At 43.4% G+C, this 14655-nt stretch overlaps 1 protein-coding gene across 7 annotated transcripts in view; it reads right to left on the bottom strand.

Moving 5' to 3' along the window:
• APC (APC regulator of WNT signaling pathway) overlaps positions 1 to 14655 on the bottom strand; it is a 548231-nt gene that overhangs the window by 475856 nt on the left and 57720 nt on the right. For 6 of the 7 annotated variants that reach the window (XM_069226479.1, XM_069226477.1, XM_069226482.1 and 3 more), the window contains exon 2: positions 2630 to 2706. The exons of the other annotated variant lie outside the window; for it this stretch is intronic. The gene's annotated coding sequence lies outside the window, so the exon portion shown is untranslated. The remainder of the gene's footprint in view (positions 1 to 2629; positions 2707 to 14655) is intronic. 7 annotated transcript variants of the gene reach the window in all.

The raw sequence follows: 14655 nt of genomic DNA, 5'->3' as shown, positions 1-14655 counted from the left end.
TGCTGGGTATGGTCCCAAAACCTGAAGGTGATAAAATGAGATGGAAATACCTATAACCGGCCTTGATGTTGGCAAAGAGGAGAATAGACAGAGTGGTTGGGGACACTGGCACCCTCTCTCAAGTTGTGGCATTGAGATAAGACTGAATGGGCAATAGCGGAGGAAGCCAATATGAAAAACACAGTAGGATGACAAATTGAAGGAGGACTTGGAGGTCTGGGAAACAATGAGAGAGAAAATGCATCAGCGAGGGGAAAGAGGGAGGAGAGGGCACAAGCAGGACATGAAACAGTGTAGTACAAAAGGGCAAACCATAGGGAGTACACCAACGGTAGGAAAATGGCGGATTGATGGTGAAGGATGCAGAGAGTAAACAAAATACACTGATGAGGGCTCACTTAGGCAGACAGAAATCACAAGAGGTAGTAAGATGATGCCCCAAACATTCTCAAAGCACTGATCATGGCGTGATGATAGGACTGTACCAGTTAGAGTGTAGAATAGGTCTGTTGTTACAATCCGTATATTGGTCATAACTGGTAAGAGAAGGTTTACATGTATGTGATCAGAATGCATATTTATACTTACCCCAAGTCAGGGGTCTGTAAACCGAAATGACTAATATAAACAAGCTTTGGGGAAAAAAGGAGATTTTTAATTCTAGTAAGGACACAAAAGGTGAGGATTATCTCACCTGAAAATTGGGAATCCAATCATACCTACCCTCATGGATCAAAAAGGTGAGATTATATTACGATTTTCACTTGATAGGTATTTAATCTTTGACATCACTACTTTGTGTATTAATTCTCTTTATATGGAATGTCATGAGGAAATGTTCATGCAAGGTTTCAGGCGACTGCTTTTGGTAAATATTGCTTCTGTGATTAGGTCAATTACAGAGCATGAAGAGTAAGAATAAGATGGGTACTTGGAATGGTAACCGTCATACGAAAAGAGAGAGCATGAAGAGAGAGACAGGACTATAAGAAGCAGACTAGAACATGACTGGATGTGACGGAGTCTTCCTTTCTCAGGTGTTGCAGGGAAAGCTAGTCCGCTACTGTCATAACAACTGTTATATTGTTGTGTTATGTGATTTTATGGCGTAATCCTTGCCTATGTGTCCCTATTAGAGTTGAGGCTTTTCTAGTACGATACCAAAGAGATTTTTCATCCTACTTTTATTCTTCACGTTTGCAAACGCAAAGCATTTAAGAGCATTATGGGATTTAAGCTGCTTGCGAGAAGAGTGATTGTATGATCATGCATTGAAAGGAACATAGTACCCTCTGAAGTACATTATAAGGATTATGCAAGTCACCTCTGCTCTCTATGGCTTGATAAGGGAAGTCTGCCTTTAGCGCGTTCCTCTATAATGGTGACAGAAATCCTGGATTACTTGTAAAAGCAGGTATTTTATACCACATATTATCTACTTGCCAGACTTAAATGTAGTTTGGCACATAGACTTCTTTAGGTGAAAACAAAATTAGAAACAATATAAACACTAATTATCAATAAAGACATTTGTATTATAGATATTAACAATTCAGAACTTTCACATTTATCTAGCACGGTCAACTAAAATAAATGCTATTAATCAAATGACTCATGTCCCATTTCGTGCATAGTCCTCACGGCTTGTTGCTGTTGTCTGTTTTTCAAGTTGCAAGTATGCAAGTTGGCTCAGCACTTTGAGCCTGGGTCACAAAGCAGGAAAGCACTTCATTTGGTGTAAAGTTTATGACTACTATTGAATTCAACAAAGATTCCACAACTCCTACAGATTCCTATACATCATTGTGGAATTGGTTTGTAAATCCCAGACAACTCATAAATTACATTTGTCTACCTGTAAATAAATACAATTTACATTTACACATGCATAAATGTAACAAAAAGAAATTGCAGTTTTATAGAGTGATCCTTCCCCAGCCTCACACTGCATGCAGATTAAGGGGGTTATTCTAACTTTGGAGGAGTGTTAATCCGTCCCAAAAGTGACGGTAAAGTGACGGATATACCACCAGCCGTATTACGAGTTCCATAGGATATAATGGACTCGTAATACGGCTGGTGGTAAATCCGTCACTTTTCCGTCACTTTTGGGACGGATTAACACCTCCTCCAAAGTTAGAATAACCCCCTAAGTCCTGTTCTGGATGGTGTGGAGAGAGTTAAATTGAGAATATTCTATCAAAAGGTTGTGAAAACCAAAAAATATGCTAGTTTGTTGCTCTAAGTCTACTTTCACCAGGACATACTCAACCCTGAAACCCTCTCTCCCCCTCAAATTGCATTTTTTCATGTGTATATACACACCATACAGGAGTAAATTGGAGTGAATAAATCACTTTGCAAGTGAAAATTCACTTTGGGAATACAAAAAATAAATTAACGGTCAAACTCTGGCAAACACACCAACTTGAATCCAACTCACAGAGGAGATAGCGAACAACTGGTGTAGTTGCAGTTCCTCTCTGCTGATGGCATTCAGATTCTAAAGTTTCCAAGAAAGAAGTCCGCAACTAAGCAACACACAGAGGAAAACAAATCTAATGCACCAAACGTTTAAGATGTCAAGAAAAGAGAAGAATGTTTAACAGCAATTTGAAAACATACACACCTTTAGCTTAACCCAAGATGCATGGTTCCACTTTTGAAATTGGGGAAGAAGAGTCTTCGAGTTGAGGAGTGCAGAACCTGCAAAGAAAGAGGAGAAACATCACGTATGTTGCTCTTTTATTATGAGCTGTATGAGGCAGGTAGAAACATGATTAGTTTAACATAGCCTTCCCATAAGAGAATTTCTGATTCAGATGGGCTGTCAGAAGTGGAACTTACCAGTCAGGTGGAGAGGTAAATACTAAACAAGGATTACACCCCAACTATTTCATAATCTACCTTTTAAAGTTTAAAATAGATAGTATCAAATACCCATCTCTCCACTCATTAAAAATAAGCCAGAATCTTTCACTAACGATCCAGAAAATTACACAACCCATACATTAAGAATGTTTTAACATTACAAACATTTTAAGTAGTACTGGGCCAAATTATCTTCTGACAACACATGCTACTGGCGACTGAGTCAAAATCAAACCATGAATGCAGGAGGCACCACTTTGAAATTGATGCCCCACCTCAAAAGTGCATTCCTGCAAAAACATTCTTATGAAAGTCTAGAAATGACAGTACCCTTTCTGCAAGAAAGTAGCTATAGGAAAGAAAGACAGTCTGTAAATAAAAGAAAGGCAGTCTATCAAAATAAAGCCTTTGAAAACCTTTCCATTCAGACATTCAATAAGGCAAACGATCAGCAACAAGAGATCTGTACACAAAACTGCCTGGAAACAAAATCAGAAAGGTATCCCTGTACCATTACACTTACATGTCAAGTAAATGTCGGACTCACTATAGAAAAATCCAATTAAATGACTTTCCCGTCTACATACCGACCATGAAAATTGAAACACATTTACTTAGCACTTAGCATAATGTAAATCCACTATTGTTTCGCGTTGGAAAACTACCTGCAAATTGTTGATGCATACACTAAAATCTGAGAGTTTGCAAGTGTTTAACAGCTATCAATAATAGACCAATCTAGAAATGCTTAAATCCAAGTCTAGAAATAGATTTGCTCATGCTGATATTCCATCATATACACAATTTACACATTAGAAAAATCATACTAGTGAGTTTACAAATCAGTGAATTGATGATTCTCTGACTCAGAAAGGCGATTCCAAACTTGCAATTAATTCTTTATGTTTAGTGAACGGATCTCTAATGCCTATGGAAAATAGTGCAAGGATAATCATTGTTGACAGTATGTAAATCCCTACACCTTCAATCAATCAATCAATCAATAATTTATAAAGCGCGCTATGTACCCGTTAGGGTTTCGAGGCGCTAGGGTGGGGGGTGCTGCTATCGTTCGAAGAGCCATGTCTTGAGGAGTCTCCTGAAGGTGAGGAGGTCCTGGGTCTGGCGCAGTGAGGTCGGGAGTGAGTTCCAGGTTTTGGCGGCGAGGTAGGAGAAGGATCTGCCGCCAGAGGTCTTGCGCTGGATTCGGGGGACGATGGCGAGGGAAAGGTTGGCAGAGCGTAGTTGACGTGAGGGAACGTAGAAGTTGAGTTTGGTGTTCAGGTAGGCGGGTCCGGTGTCGTGTAGAGCCTTGTGTGCGTGGGTGAGGAGTTTAAAGGTGATCCTCTTGTCCACGGGGCCAGTGGAGGTCCTTCAGGTGAGGGGAGATGTGACATCGGCGGGGTATGTCAAGGATCGGGCGGATGCGTTCTGGATGCGTTGGAGTCGTTTGATGTCTTTTGTTGGGATGCCTGTGTAGAGTGCGTTGCCGTAGTCAAGTCTGCTACTGACGAGGGCTTGGGTCACTGTCTTTCTGGTTCCTGTTGGAATCCACTTGAAGATCCTGCGGAGCATTCAGAGGGTGTTAAAACAGGAGGATGAGACTGCGTTGACCTGTTTGGACATGGTGAGGGTGGAGTCGAGGATGAAGCCGAGATTTCGTGCGTGGCTGGCTGGGGTGGGTGGGTGGGGGGCCCAGGGCGATGGGCCACCACGAGTCGTTCCAGGCCGAGGGGGTGCGCCCGAGGATGATGACTTCCTTCTTGTCGGAGTTGAGTTTCAGGCGGCTGTTGTTCATCCACTCGGCGATGGATTTCAGTCCCTCGTGGAGGTTGGCTTTGGCGGTGAGAGGATCTTTGGTCCGGGAGAGGACGAGTTGGGTGTCGTCGGCGTAGGTGAGGATGCTGAGGTTGTGCTGGCGGGCCAGTTGAGCGAGGGGGGCCATGTAGACGTTGAACAGCGTTGGGCTTAGTGAGGAGCCTTGGGGTACGCCGCAGATGAGGTTGGTGCCATTGGAGCGGAAAGGTGAGAGTCGGACCCTCTGGGTTCTGCCGGAGAGAAAGGAGGAGATCCATTTGAGGGCCTTTTCTTGGATGCCGGCTTCGTGTAAGCGGGTTAGTAGGGTGCGGTGGCAGACTGTATCGAAGGCGGCTGATAGGTCTAGGAGGATCAGGGCTGAGGTTTCGCCGTTGTCCATTTGTAGTCTGATGTCATCTGTGGCGGTGAGTAGTGCAGTCTCTGTGCTGTGGTTTCGTCTGAAGCCAGATTGGGAGGGGTCAAGGATGGAGTTGTCTTCTAGGTAGTGGGCGAGCTGTGCGTTGATGATCTTCTCAATGACTTTCGCTGGGAAAGGGAGGAGGGAGATCGGTCGGAAGCTTTTGAGATCGTTGAGGTCAGCCTTAGGTTTCTTGAGGAGGGGTTGGATTTCTGCGTGCTTCCAGCTGTCCGGGAAGGTAGCGGTGTTGAAGGAGAGGTTGATGATCTTTCGGAGTGCGGGGGCGATGGTGACGTCGGCTTTGTTGAACACGTGATGTGGGCAGGGGTCAGAGGGAGATCCTGAGTGGATGGAGTTCATGGTCTTTAGGGTTTCGGCGTCGTCTACTTGGGTCCAGGTGGTGATGTGGTCGGCGTGGGAGGAGTTGTTGGGGGTGGGGTCTGGCGGAGGTGAGGTGTTGACGCTGTCGTGGATGGTTCACCTTTACGTGAAGAAACGAAGAAATCGACCAGAAGTGTACAAAAACTATATAAATAGAATGAAATGACGTAATGGACTTACAATGGGTCAATTACTCTATATCTGTGTACATGTATATATTACCTACTGGCTGGAGCCAGTAGGCAGTTATAGTGAGGACCATGTTTTCCGTAGACAGAGTGTTTTTGTTTTGCCAATAACTTTGGTGCCGTTTGACAAATCTCCACAAGATTTTCAAAATGTATACTTTGGTCAGTTCAGCTGCAGTCTTAAAAGTTTTGGAGTCATCCGTCAAGCGTGGGGCGAGAAAAAGGTGGGGTGGCCCAAAACACTTTTTCCCCATTCTACGTCAATAGGATTTTTTAATTTTTCGAACGCGGCTACAGCCCGAACCGCTGAACGGAATTACACCAAGTTTGGCAGAAAGGTGTAAATCCCTTCAGTAGTTTTGGAGATATTAGAGTTTAAAAAATATAGCTATCTAGGGACACGTATTCGCCACAGATCCAACTGTCCCCGTGATAATACCTGATTGGCTGCCAACACTTTAACAAGGAATGTTGCCAGCCATCTTGTGGCTCGGCTTCAGCCAAGTCTCACATAAAAAGTGACAAAATGAAAATGGGCCAGGGTAGGGTCACGCTGAGCCCCTAGCCTTGGTTTAGTGGTCCCTCACGGACCGCCGAAGCTAAAAAGCTATTTAAAAAAAAAAAAAAAATTTAAATGTCGGGAAAATCTGTGGATCCGATTTTACTGACGTTTACAAAAAATGTTTACTTTTTTTTGTTTTCTTTTAAAAGGGTAAGAGGGCAGTCTCCTGCCCTTTTCTTTTGGCCCTAGTTGGGCCACATCCCAGGGGCAATGGGGGCTTTTAAAAAAAAAAAAAAAACAAAAAAAAAAAAAAAGGAGGGGAGCACATGGGGGACCACAGGGGACCACCACCCACCTGGGATGATCAGAGATAAAACTTTCCCTCCACCGACATGCGGGCAGAGAAACAGAAAACTACTGCTCTCACAGAGAGGCAGCTGCATCTTTAGATGAATTCGCTCACAAACTTTAAAATTTATCTTACTTCATCAATATTGTGAGGGTGGGGGTTTTCCAGACACTGATTAAGTATGGAGCAAGAAGCAGAGCTCCCGTCCATCGAGCCTCATCCAGTGACATTCTGACTTACCAGATATGTCGAGGGGACGCCCATAAAAAGAGGGGTTCTCTCCTACCGGGTCTACTGCTGCAGAAAGAGCAGCAGCACCACCTCGACGAGACGCGCAGCCATGATAAAAAAAATGGCGGGCGGAGGCGATGACTGAGCGGTGCACTGGTGAGTAGCGCAGAGAGTCCCCTGGCGCAAGGGAGCTGGCCCTCAAGAGACATGACCAGGAGAAGAGTACACACACACACACTGCTCCAGATGAGGCAGCACCCGTGACGTAAGCCAGTCCGCAACCAAGCGATGAGGTGCCTGCTGACAGAAAGGAGCACAGCAGCAATCCCAGTGAGGTATCAAGTGTGAGAGGAGACGGCGCACCACTCTACAGCCCTACAGAGGAACTGGGCTAATGGGCCGTGCACAGAAGGCCGTTGAGGTACACGACTAGAGCAGAGCCCCCAGGCTCCTCCGGGATAGTGATATGAAACTAGTCCCTGCAGCACCTTGAGGTAAGGGACCCTGCCGCAAACACATGGTGGCGATCTTACTGACCAGCACAGTGAGCAGAAGAGGTTACTATGTTGAATCAGCACCAATTCCTTTCCCCAACACCCTGCTTGCAGTTCCTGTAGAGGGAAGCTGTAACTTGGGACCAGTGGTGACAGCGTTGAAGGCACCAGACGCATGGGGTCTACAGGTACATTGAGTGCCCTCCCATAACCCCCACATCAGATTCTTGCCTTGTAGTGCCCCCCTGAGCATGGAATGCCCTAAGGATATGGGGGCTGTTGTGATGAACCTCAACTGGGCAGAGAGTCATTGTGATGGGACAATGTGCGCTACATTAGGCCAGACCACTGACTGGAAGTACCGCTTAGGAAGGGGGTATTGAAAGGATACTACAGCTCTTGGGAGGACACAGACAACCAACGTCTGAGACCACGAGAGGAGGCTGTGCCTTTTCACTGCTACTCTCCCACCCCAGATCCTTAGGCACGCCCCCTAGCAGCAGGAAAGGATGGAACCACAGTAAAGTTACACACTATAAAATTGGGCCCTCAGAAGAATGGGAAAGACTACCAGAATAAAAGAAGCAGACGCCAGAAAACTAGCCTCTGGAGAAACTACTGACACCCTGAATGTAGAAGGAGCACCTACTTCGTAGTCAGGATCTTCCAAAAAAGTACTACCCTGAATGACATTTTGCAAGCCATAACTGCCTCTAGGGAGCTGTTGAAATAAAAAATCCACACATTGATGGACCTAGGGATCCTGACAGACTACTGAACGAGTCACCACAACGGCTAGCTGAAGTCTCATTGAGCTAGTGTCACTGCGTGATCGGCTAACGTCCATGGAGACCAGGGTCAAGACTTTAGAGTTCAGAGCGAAAGACACTGAGAACAGGTTGAGCCTGAACACTATTAGAGTGATTGCCTGAACATGTAGAAGGGCACCGTATGCTGGTCTTCCGCAAAGTTGGAAAAGGTGGCAAAAGAGGGCCTTTCTCTCCGTTTTGCATTAGAGAGAGAGTATCAGGTTCCAGCACGGCCTCCACCCCGGGGGTGCAGCCACACCCTGTGGTGGCTAGACTGTTGCACAATGAAGACTGAGACCACATACAGAACCAGGCCATATAGCAAGGAGACCTCAAAGTAGGAAACAGTAAAGTCAAAGCTGTTCCCGGATTTCACTAAACGGGTCCAAAAGCAATGGTTCACATTTATGGAGGCTAAGCGGTGTCAAACTAAATGACTGCAACTGGGGTACAGTTTTTATGGACCCGCAGGAGATATGGAAGTGGTTAGACCAGCACCCACTACTCAAAAATAGGCATGTGTCCCTGAGGTGGATACCTAGGAGAACCAAGTTGCGGTGCAAAACTATAAGCTACAGCAGAGCGGCCCCCTCCAGAGAAGAAGTCCAGCAGGAACAAATGCAGGTAGTGGAAGTAGTGGCAACGATAAGCGGCTCTCGGATGAGTCCCCCTGTCGACAGTGGGAGACAATGGGACTCAAGTCTCTGACTGACCCCAGGTCCGATTTGTCAGTGGACTCTGGTCCAGTGGTGAAACCAGGCACAGCTGATGACGTCCCGTAACGCAGAAACACTTTGTTGCATTGTTATGCTTAATACTTACAGGGAAGTTAACCTGGGATGTTCTGCAAATCCTTGCAAGTATACCTTGGCCACCTCCTAATGAATATTAAAAGCTGCTGGGTGGGGTTTCACCTGTCAGGGGAGACTCAAACTGCCCCCCTTCAAGTAGTATATGTAGGTCCACCTGCAAATGTTTGTACTTGGTATGCAAGTCTGGAGAGGGGGTAGTAGCCTACTTGTCCGGGGGATTGGCAACTAGGTTGAATTTTGTTTGGTTGGGAGTTGGTGTTCTGAGAGTCGTGCCCTAATGGATCCGATGTATGAGTCCCAGTCGAGAGCGCTGTGGAACAGGGCCCGGGCAAGATTGTTAATGCCAACTGTAGCACACAGTTTTGTCTAATGGAGACCCCTATGAACAACAAAAAATTATATCCTGAAAAATCAGGGGGATTAGCAGCATGGCCAAGAAGCGTAAAGTATTCTCATAACTAAAAAGGAGGGGGTTACATATATTGTTATTCATCTAATGGTTAGAGGAGGGATTGGTGCTGCAGAAGCAACAGTGATGGTGAGGGCAGGCCTGCTACACCATGTACTCTGCCTATGTGGAGTGGGGGGAGTTGGAGAGGGAAGGGGGTCCTTACATGGGTGTGTCTGGGGTCCCTTTCCAGAAAAGGAGAGAATTGGTTGACCTGGCAGGCAGGTTTGTGGTGGTGACGGGGAGTCTGGCAAGCCACAACCTAGCTACGATTAATCTTTATGTCCCGAATGTAGACCAGCAAGCGATTCTAGAGGATATATCCAGGGCACTAGTACCATCATGGGGGGGGTTGTTGGCAGGGGGGAGGTGGTTTAAGACGAGTAGAATTGAGTAGCTGACCCTGCACTGGATAGGTCCCACTCCCCATTGAGGTACTCTCCCGTTAGTAGAACTGTTGTGATGTAATTTTGAAGATATATATTTCTATGAATAATGTCCTTATTGTCACCCCATAGCTACAAGATGTCAACTCTTACCTAGTGACTTATTATGATGTGATAGAAAATGTTCCAGCCATTGAATGCAGACTGTGGAGAAGTTGCAAGGCAGAAGTTTGTTTCCCATTGCTCCCTATACTGCTAGGGCCTTCACTGGGCAATAAATCGCATTTCAAACTTTCAATTTCATGTTCATTACTACAATTTTGGCAACGAGGGGCCCTAGCACAACAACCAATGCATCGGTCGCATTACTGGCAACTACCATGTTATTTTCACAACCACATTGCACAAGAAGCAGAATCATAATGCACTGGACTCATTGTAACAAAAGCAGCAGCAGGAAGGAACCGTAGAAGTGGGTAAGCTGTTTCATTTTTGAATATGCACCCAAAGAAAATATAAGTGGTACAAGTATCCCACATTTAATTTACTGCAACATTCCAAGTATTCTTGAACCACGTGCAGCTCAAGTGAAGCATCATACGAGGGGAGGCAGCTCTGACGTACCGAGTCTCGGAGGTCACGTAGCGCAGCCATATTGGACTATCCATTTATATAAAGGCAAAATTACTGTTGCGGACTAGTTTCCTCGTCGCACTGACGGGAACTGTTAATTTCAGATAAACGTTGCATCTAGAGCTGTGTGGTCAGTATAGGAAGCAGTGTGCAGGAAAAAAAAACACAGAGGGAACAGTTTTCAGTCTCTTGGCTATGGGCCAGGCACCACTATTGGTTCTGTGGCAAACAGCATTTTTGTAACTACATTAATCTTAGATTAAACACAGGGGTACATTCACAGGTTTCATACAGCATTACAAAGTAGGACATAGCTTCGGAAAATACACTAAACTTAACTCCACCTCAGCCTTTTACAAAGGAAAATTCACGTAAATGGCAAGAATGGAGGGAATATTTTTTAATTATGGATGACTATTTCACCACAGAAAAAAAGAAAAAAATACTTTTACACTCCTTGGGGCCAATAGGTTAGGAGTGTACAATTGCACCGCGAAACAACCTAGAAAGTCAGGACAGGGAGATGTGTTTTTACTTGCAATGGAGGATCTGGATATACATTACTCTGCCACTGCGTGTGTGGGAATAGACAGGTATACATTTTACCATAGGAAGCAGCTGAAGGAATAAACTGTTGAAGAATACATCTCTGCTTTAAACAACCTAGTGTTAACCTGCAGATTTGGTCCTGTATACAACAAATTAGAGGTCAAATTGTCATGCACACAGCTAATTTGTCAATGCAAGACAATCTTTGGTCCAAACTGGAGGCTCCATTACAAGAGATTATAGAAATTGTAAAACGTGCCAAACTCAGAGGAAGGTGTGCTAAGGCAGTGATGGCTGACAATAAGAAACATTTGGAAAGTGATAACAAACAAGAGTGTAAAGACACTGCCAAAATTAAATCAAGCAAGACTCATTCCAGAAAAGAAACCCAGTAAAACTAAATCTAGTTTCAGGAAAAAAAACAAATGGAATATAGTACTGACTTGAAATGCTACTGATGTGGACTTACAGGTCACTTTACTAATGACACACAATGAACAGCCCGGAACCAGAAGTGTTCAAAATGTGGAATAATGGGGCACTTTCAAAACGTTTGCAGGAGAAAGAAAGGTAATAAGAATGCTGCAATAAAAATGTTAATGGGCGATTTCAGAATCGGAGTCGCAACACTGTGTGTTTTAAGAGTAGCTACATCTCCTGAGGTGTTAGAGGTTCAAGTTAACAAGAAAAAAACTTAAATGTGATAAAACTACAGGTGGTATTACAATTACTATTACTATGGACCCAGGGTCACCATAGAAAACGAGTGTGTGTGTAAGGAGAGATTTGTGCCACTGATAGAAGAAAAATTAGAGTCAACTTACATTTCTCCCAAAAGTTTTACAGGTGAACCCATTATTTTACTGGGCTATAACGAATTGCTGTTTGTGTTCGAATCGAGAGGCAGGGTGAAAGCTATATGTCTCTAAAGTAGGTCCATTAGTGTTAGGATGGTGGGATCAAGGGATTTGGGTGGAGACACAAATTCTGGAAGAATTTCCAGTTTTTTTTTTTTTTTTTCCAGGCAGCGTAGGGAAACTCAAGGGGTTCCAGCATAAGATCATTTTAAAGGATGATGCTGTACCATGCCTTCATGAGGCAGAAAATATTCCTATAGCAATCAGAGAGGACGTGTTCAAAGAAATGGATAAGCTGCAGAATGCAGGTATAATCGAGTCAATCAAATTATCTGACTGTTTTTCCGTTTGTTGTAGCATGACGTGCCAATGGCAAACTCAAGTTATGTGTAGACCTAAGAGAACTCAGCAGAAATATATTGGTTGACCAATTTCCTCTTCCTTGGATAAATGAAATGTTATTGGTTACAAAAAGCATTAAGTTGTTTGCTACCGTATATTTAACATCAGCATACCACCAGGCACCTTTATTCCCTGCTGTTAAACAGCATTCATTACGCCATTTGGATGTTTTCAGTTCATTAGGGTGCCACTCCATCTGGCGTCAGTGAGCACAATGTTATAGCGACTAATGTTCAGGTTATGTATGGATGTCAAACAAGTAATATTCTTCCAGGGTGATATTATGGTAATGGAAAAAACAAAGGTTGAACACGATTCCAAACTCAGAGAAGTATTAGAGATATTAAAGGATCATGCTCTTACTGTAGAGTATGCAAAATGTAAGTCTGCAAAGTATGTTGTTGCCTATCTTTGACATGTGATAAGTTGGAAGTGTGAGGAGCCCAAGGCTTCTTTAGAAGAAGCAATAAAGAATGCCCTTGCGCTAACCAACAAGGATGAAATAAGAGCATTCTTAGGAATAGCAGAATTTCACTCAAAATGTGTGACATTTTTCGAGCAAAACGTTTCCCATTAAACATTTGTAAAACAAGTGTGAGTTATTATCTTCAAAGGAGTGTCAGGAGGCATTCTAAGTAATTAATAAAAATGGCATTTGTTGTGGTTTTGGTTATGAGAGGTAGGACTCCTTTTATGAAAGATAGTGTTTGGGAATGGCCAAATCTAGAAAGAGTGAATGGACACCCTCAGTGGTGAAGGAAAAATCGTCTAGAAGTCAAAGAAAGTGCAAATAATATTATGATGAGAAACAATTGTCAACATGTGAGCGTGCAAGTAGGAAACTGGGAAAGGGTTACAAGACTAGATGTATATAAAAAAAAAAGTGAAGGGAGAGTCCTAAAACTTTTAAAGGGAGTATAAGTGTTTTGCAATTCAGTTCTATTGAATGATGGCAAGGTGCGGCATTTGAGTCGCACCTCTGTATACAACAGAAAGAAAAGAGATAGCAAGGGTTGTGTGCCAAAGGTTCAAAATTAAACAACTGGTTATGGAAAGAAGATGAGTTTCATGAGTCAGGTGGTGAGCTGAGTGGTGGATGCAAGGAGAGAACTGAATGGATGTGGTAGATTGGAACAGCGGGAAGAGTACCAGCATGAGGGGAGTCAACCCACTACCTCATCTGCCGATAACTGTGTATGGTTTGGAAGACTAGGCAGGGGGATCACTGAACCTTTAAAATTCAAAGGCTATGTATGCAATTATCACAGAGTGGTATTTTTCTCACTAGCTACCTAAAGCTATGATGAATCTTTACACCATGATGAAGTGTGAGAATCTACCTACTGTAGATCTGTTTTAGTAACACTTAATTAGTTATTAGTCTATCAATTTTGTTCTCATATCGAATAGCTGAATGAACCGTTATCATTGTTCTTTATGTATCGGGTGTGGAATTTTACAAAATATCTACTTGTTCATGGGACAGGCTGCGTTATAAATCTACTTGTCCTGTAAAAAACAAAATCCACGTGTCCCTTTAGTGCCAATTAGTGCAGCGGCAAATTATGGCAGCAGTTTCTTTACATAAGATCTCCAATAACATCCTCTCTGATTATGCCAGGGCTCATACTATTGTATGGTTTGAATACTAGCAATTTATTTCTTTTGCCACAATTCCACAGATCACATCCTGGGGCTGGAAGTAGTGGTGAGGCAGTTGTTCCAGGGTTGGAATGTCCATTTGAATCTGTGCAAACCTAACCAATTAGAATTTTTAGGGGATTTCATCAGCTCTTCTCTGATCTTTTTCCATACTGAGAAAGATTGGAAATTTACTCCTGACATGGGCAGAAGTAAAATTTCTTCTAGGGTTAGGGAAAAAAAGTGGATGAAGAAAGTCAACTTGTAAACGCTCAACAGATATTCGCTGAGCAAATCTACACATATTTGCTTGTGCTAAAATGCAGTTTACAAATATTTTCTAGGAGTATGATTTCCTGGCCTACTGTTGTAAATCAATGAAAGCCATAAATCTGCTCTAATGCAAGTAGATATACCAAGGGCGCACTTTTGTGACTTTCTTTAAGATTTGGGCCCCTAATTAGGTCTGACATTAACCAAGACCTTTTCTTTTTATTAAAAGCTTATCTGTCTGTCTATCAGCTGGCTTCACTGTGAGTGAACAGCATTCTGCTCTTTCACAAGGAGCATACCTGCACTCAAAGTAGTTTTATTCAGTGCCAGTGACTACTGAGACCGAAAAAAATATTTATTTTTGCCAATGTTTATTATAATGGTGCCGGCCCGGCAGTTCCCACAACTATAAAGTTTTACATGAGCATTTGCAATGCAATAGGTCTCACATTTGCGAGAGTTAGAGCTATTGGCATTGTATAAGATTTTGGGACCTTATAAGTGTTTAGGAATGTAGAACATTCTCCTGACATCAGTGTTTGTGGTAAGTCGGAAATCTGCAGTAAGCTTGCCAACTCAAACTGTAGGCCTAAAAAAAATAAAAACATAAGTGT

The sequence above is a fragment of the Pleurodeles waltl genome, chromosome 1_1 (assembly GCF_031143425.1).
Source record: "Pleurodeles waltl isolate 20211129_DDA chromosome 1_1, aPleWal1.hap1.20221129, whole genome shotgun sequence".
NCBI classification, from domain to species: Eukaryota; Metazoa; Chordata; class Amphibia; order Caudata; family Salamandridae; genus Pleurodeles; species Pleurodeles waltl.
The sequence above is the reverse complement of the archived record's forward strand: the minus strand, read 5'-3'. Positions and strand labels throughout refer to the sequence as shown.